Raw genomic sequence first — 6,610 nt, forward strand, 5'->3', positions numbered from 1 at the left:
AAAAAAAAAAAAAAAAAAAAAAAAAACAGTGGAAGAAATACAAGAACCCAGTGCATATCAATTCAAAACCCATTAATGTTAAATATTTGCCAAAACTTAAGTCTATAAGGGAACTTTCTATACTTTTAAAGGACACCAACCAAAAACTCAAATACCATCAAACGTTATCAGAAAGGTTAAACATATTTTCTAAAGTTAGAAAGAAGACAAGGATGTCCACTCTTGCCCAATGTATTAAATTTTGTACTGGAGAATGTAAACAGAGTAATTTTTCTAGAAAAATAAACATAAAACTTAATAGTTTTAAGTGTACAATACTTTCCACACAGATATGTAGATGTAATGCAATCCCTAACAATCTGAGGAGACATTTCTTTCTAATTTAGCAAGATTAAACTAAAGTTCACATATAATGATACCACAGCCAAACTTTTTTATTTTTGAAAAAAAAGAACAAATCTCACAAAGTAGACTCATACATTCTAATTTCAATAGTTACTACTAAGTAATCACAATCAAGATTTTGTGGTACCAGTATAAGATAGACATACAGATCAAAGGAATAACATAGAATTCTATAACCACAACCAACCATTACTTTCATGGTCAAATGATTTTACAAGGTTGCCAAGTCAACTCAGTATAGAAAACTATTTTATCATCCAATGGTGTTAGAATAAGTGTATATCCAGAACCAAAGCGAACTCCTTTTTCACATCATATACATAATTAATTCAAAACAATTATATATCCAAATACTCACAAAGGAGCTAAGTGATACAAATCCACAGGAGAAGAGAGGAATACATCTTCATGGCCTTAGGTTAAACACTGATTTCTAAGATGTGACACCTAAAGCAGAAGAGAAAGGATAAAAAATAGATAAATCAAATGTCATCAGAATTAAAATCTTTTGTTATTCGAAGTACATAATCAAAAGTAAAAAGATAATGCCCCAAATAAGGAAACATCTTGGCTGAAAAGTGCCTATTATCCAGAACATATAAAAATGTTTTCCAATTCAAAAATAAAGGCAAACACCTTAATTGAAAAATTGATCTTATTAGAATAGCCATTTCACCAAAGGTACCATTTAATTATACATACCCTATGATGTCTAACACCTTTTGTCATTAAGGAAATTCAAAACTAGACAACTAGAAAATATAATTCACAAATCTAAGAGGCATATTGCTAACAATTTTAAAGAGCAAAATACTATGTAATTCCATTAATGTGTATCTGTGGAAAGACTAAAGGTGTAGACACAGTAACATATTTAATATTTAGCAGGCCTTGGCAGAGAGGAAGGTCAAAATGGTGAGGACAGCAGTTTTCTTCTAGACATAAACATTATTTCATATCATACTGTACTCCTGAATACATAATGTTTTCTCAAATCTGATAGGACTTTATCAAACCAAGAGTGAACTGAACAGTATGCAAATTAAAAATCTTATTTAGTAGGCAAGAGGATACTAGGGAGGAATGCAGACAAAATAATAACAAGGGAATAAAATAAGCTCCCAAATAGAGTTGAGAAAAAGGGTTGAGCTAAAACTCTTAGCAAATAGGAGGAGATGATGAGTCTAACAGGCAAAGAAATTGAACATAAGCATATTACTTTAGTTGGTAAAGTTGTTTCTCCTGGGAATATAAATATCCAGTCCTGAGGCCACTATACATGCATTTTGGACAGCTTCCTCACTGTTACAGTGGGAGGATACCCACAAAAAAGTGGGATGGGGCAGTGACTGCTGTGGCACTGCCTTAGGTCTGGTGGTGCTGGAGTATAAGAATTCATTCTGAATTTAATACAGATATACAGACACATATAAAATATTTGTACATATATGTATATACATGAGTCAGTAAATACAAATCCATTTCTTTGCTCTGACAGCTGATAAGGACTTGAGAACAAATGCCCCAGGAGAAACAAACAGCACACCTGGGTGCCCAGAGTTTTGTCACTCACTCCATTTTCCAATGAGAAGAACTTGGGCTCCATGAAAAAAATGACGAATAGTAGGCTTGGGAAGGGAATAAACTAGTTATCCTGTAGCACCTCGTGATGACAGAACAAACAGAAATGCCCAATGACAAGGCAACCTTTCAACCAACAATAACATCAAACCCTAACTATAGGTGTCTTCAAAATGACAAGAGGATTCAACTGAAAAGCCTTCCAGAAAACAACACGGGAACAACATTAGCAATAAAATAAAGTAAGCAATACTGGAAAAGCATAAATTAAATATCCACATTTGAATATGGATATAAGTAATTACATAAATATACATTAATAATAGGTGAAGGAAAATAGACACATGCTCATGGTGAAGTCTGCAAATCATTTTTATAAATACATAAGAAGCAGAGTAGGAATCCTCACTTATTAAGTGTGTATTATGTATAGTGACATTTTTCCTAAATATAAAAACAGAAAGGGGGAGAAAAGTAACTTCACAGAGAAGAAATGTGATGGAAAATACCCCTTCGAGGTGACCAAGTTAACATCAACAGTGATAGGTCCTGTTGATAGCATGTAGTCCCAATACAATGTGATGAGAGTGGAACTTTTACTCTTGAGATCTTCATCTCCTAAAACCAACAAATCCAGTCTTTCGAGAGCAACATCAGAGTAATTCCAGTATCATCTAAAGCAGGGGTACTGAGAAACCGCCACAGTGAAGAAGCTAAGGAGACACCACATCTGAACGTGATGAGATGTCCTGAGGGAATTCTGGAAGAGAAAGGGAACGTGAACTGAAAACTAGGGAAACTGAGACTGTGGATAGTAGTTAATGATCACGTAACACTATGGCTGGTTAGCTGTTATTAACATCCCCCCACCACAATGTAAGAGGTTAATAAAAAGGGACACAGTGTGTGAGTTATATGGAAACTCTCTACCACATTATAAACTGTTCTATAAAACTAAAACTGCATTTATTAGTTTATTTATTTTTATTGTTGGGGATTCATAGAGGGTACAAAGAACCAGGTTATACCAATTCCATTTGTTAGGTAAACTATCTCTATTGCTTCCCTCCCGAAGAAGTGTGTCACACTCCCATGACACCCCACAACCCTTCCTCCTTCCTTTTCCCTGCACTCTCCCTGCCCCCACTCCCTACCATGTACTAGGCCAGGCGGCCTCAAACTAAAGCCCAAGGGCCACATGCAGCCGGCCTAGGACATTTATCCAGCCTGCTGGGTGTTTTTGCCACAACTGCCTGTCCTGCTTAGCAGCCGACTGGTTCCAGGCCCGCAGTCCAGTCCTCCAACGGTCTGAGGGACAGTGAACGGGCCCCCTGTTTAAAAAGTTTGAGGACCCCTTAGGCCATCAATTGTCCTCATATCAGAATTGACTACACAGTATTCTTGAACTGAAGTTACTTTGAAAACAAAAATTCTGTTGTTTATAAGGTCACTACCAAATACAAAAAAAAAAAAATAATAACATTAGCAAAATATTTGTGGCTCCCTCTGTGTATCTCCTTAATTTCATAGAATTCCTAACCACTGAATTTAACTATTACTGTAAATATTATTTGTCATTCCCTACATTTTATTATTTTTTCTCTCTACATTTATATTGTTCAATACTGTAATTGTAAAGGTTTTTGTCTTCAAACTTACATGAATATGTTTAATTTATCCTTAGATTAATGTGATCAGTAAGGACACAGCTGAATTAAAAGCAACAGCAGTCAAATGGATATGACTGACATCTACAAACCACTTCGTCCCTCACCTGCAGACTACACATTCTTCTTGAATTCCTATGGAACATTCACGAAGATAGAGCATATTCTGGACCACGAAACAGACCATAAAAGAACAATGGATAGCACTTGCTTTCTCGCAGATCATCAGGGATTTAAATTAGAAATCAAAAGGTACCTGAAATGATAACTGTAATAGCTGAAAATACATGGGAATTAAACAACCCACCTTCTAAATAACATGGGAGAGAAACACATCTCCAGCTGTCTTTTGTAACCTATAAATTATGACACAATCATTGTCAGTAAAAAATACATACGTTGACAAATGCTTTATCTATGAATCATTCACAAACAAGACACTAGGCTAACTATTGCTGTGTGCATAATATAAATGGACATGTGTGACAGAAAGAACGAGGTTAAAACATACGCTACATCCTAAGCACCTTGAAGATCCCACAAGGCCCGCCGGAGAAAACACCTGAAAGACAGAGGACAGGCAGACACCGGGTGTGACAGCGCACGTGCTGCGGAGAAACGTCCTGTGAAGACATAAGCTCCCTTGTGTCCCCCCATCAGTCCCCATCCCCCGCCCTGACCCGGTATCCCCCTCTCACAGCCCGCAGCCTGCAGCCCTAGCCCGAGCTCCGCCTCTGCTCCCCTCACTGCGCAGCTGCGGACCCTCCTCACAGCACTGCCTGTCCCTGAGCTCAGCCTCCAGCTGGAAGCCAGTTAGAAATGAGCCCGCCAATGCTCTGAATTCCCATCCCCGCATCCCACCTGCACCTGAGAGTCTCTGAGGCACAGGAACCTGACTCCAGGTGCTGTGGGAAGTCTCAGCAAAGGAGAAGGGAGGCAAACAGGAGCGTCCAAGGTCCCTGAGCCGGGGAGTCCCCCTGCCTTTGTGTCCTCTCCCCCTCTCCACCCTCGCTCCTCCCCAGAGCCAGCCCATCCTGCTGATGCCCAGGGACCTGCCCAAGAGCCAAGGACCATCCTCCCTCATTCTTTCTTTGAGACAGGCAGCCCTCATGGGCTGTGGTACCATTTCAAGAAATAAGACACAGACTCTCAAAACCTCAGCACACAGCAAGGGCTCCTCTGAGAGCTGCCCCTGCATCCCCCCTGACCTGCCCTCTCTCACCTGCCCTGTCCCAACTTGGTCTCTGCCCTTCCTGCTCCTGTGGTCCTCACACAGTGCAGGCGCCAGCGGCGGTCCTTCCAGTCCACTGACCTCTTCTCATGCCCTGGTCTGCGCCATGGACACACTTTTTCCTCTTCTCTTTCCCTCCTCTATTTCCTGGACTCTTCACAATCTCCTCTGTGTCCTTCCTCCTAGAGGCCTTCCCTGTCCATCCCTTCCTGGTCTGAGGCCTGTCCTCTCCCTTCCTGGGCAGCTCTCCCACCATAGTTTTGATTTTGGTAAATTTCTTTCATACCCACTGGATATAATCACAGAATATGAAAACTTGTGTATGTTTTTCCACTGTGAGGAGGAGCACAAACGTACTGGGATAAGTTCAGAATATTCTCTGATAAAAAAGGAGCAAGCATAAAATATTTAAGTTTTAAAAGTATTTCCTGACTGATAATAGAAAAGAAATATTATTCGTAACTCCTTTTTTAACAAGACCATTATATAAGAGTGTGTGCTACCAGTAGATATACATAAATATTTTCTGAGTGATGGTTTATTTTACTCTTTTGTGGATGTTGTTTTGTGTTTTGCTTGGTTTTACTAAAAAACATGAAAACAATTTATTATTCACTCATCAAAGAGTATTACAAGGATGCACACCTTTATTATGAGCCAACAGTACAAGGACATGTCATTGAGACATTTACAAAAAGTAAGTGGAAAGAATCAGAGACTCAAGCCAATACCCATACATTTTGAGTAAGAGCAGATTGAACAGTGTTCTGAAATATATTCTTGCACATTAACAAAATGGATCATTTTTGTGTTTGGGAAAAGAATCTCAGTACATGAGGTACAGAAATTAATACGTGGTGAACCTTTCAAATCAAAGCAATCTAACCATACAAGAAAGGTTATATGAAACATAAGCTGTTTTGAAAGCATGGGACTCGACCATATATTCTCCTGAAAATTTCTGAAAATCACTTATTCAAAGACCACGTATGCTCTATTTTTAGTAATAAATATGCTATTTCCATTAATTTGGTAAAGGGTGATACCCTGAAATATGTAAATAATTGAAAATGTACGATGAACAATTATTATGAATGTATTGTTAAACACAAGATGACATTACTACAAATACAAAAGTACAAATTTGCATGTAGATGATTATATGTGACTAAAAATAAAGTTTATGCACAAATGTCTAAGACATATCCAGGCCAAAACAAACACATAGGAAATTTATTATAAGATAAGTCATAATGTGGTAACTTGTTTTTGGCCAACAAGTGTAATGGTTCTTCAACAAAATCTTTACAAGAAACATCTGAATTCCCTAACCTACACCAGAGGGAGGGAGGGAGTGCTGGCCTTACCAGTGCAGAACCCACAGAGAGGCCCTCAGCTCACCTGTGTCCGCTGCAGCCCACCCGCCAGGGATGTGGTGTGGGGGAAGTTGGCAGAACCAATGGGGGGAATCTGTGTTGCAATTTTTCATTTGCAGCAATGATAGAATACCTCACTTTATGTCACAATGAAAACCTAAAACAATTGAAAAATGATGACAAATATTTCTCATCACTTAGCATTTGTATCTCATATATATAGAAAATAATTCTTTTGAACTTGTATAAATGTAAATATTTGTCTTTTCTCTATTTGTCTATTCTCATGTGATTACATGAGATAGAATAGAAAAGCCAAATAAACTAACAAAGGTATTCTAAAATTTCTC

Source organism: Otolemur garnettii, unplaced genomic scaffold (assembly GCF_000181295.1).
Source record: "Otolemur garnettii isolate 467f Iridium unplaced genomic scaffold, OtoGar3 scaffold00238, whole genome shotgun sequence".
NCBI lineage: Eukaryota > Metazoa > Chordata > Mammalia > Primates > Galagidae > Otolemur > Otolemur garnettii.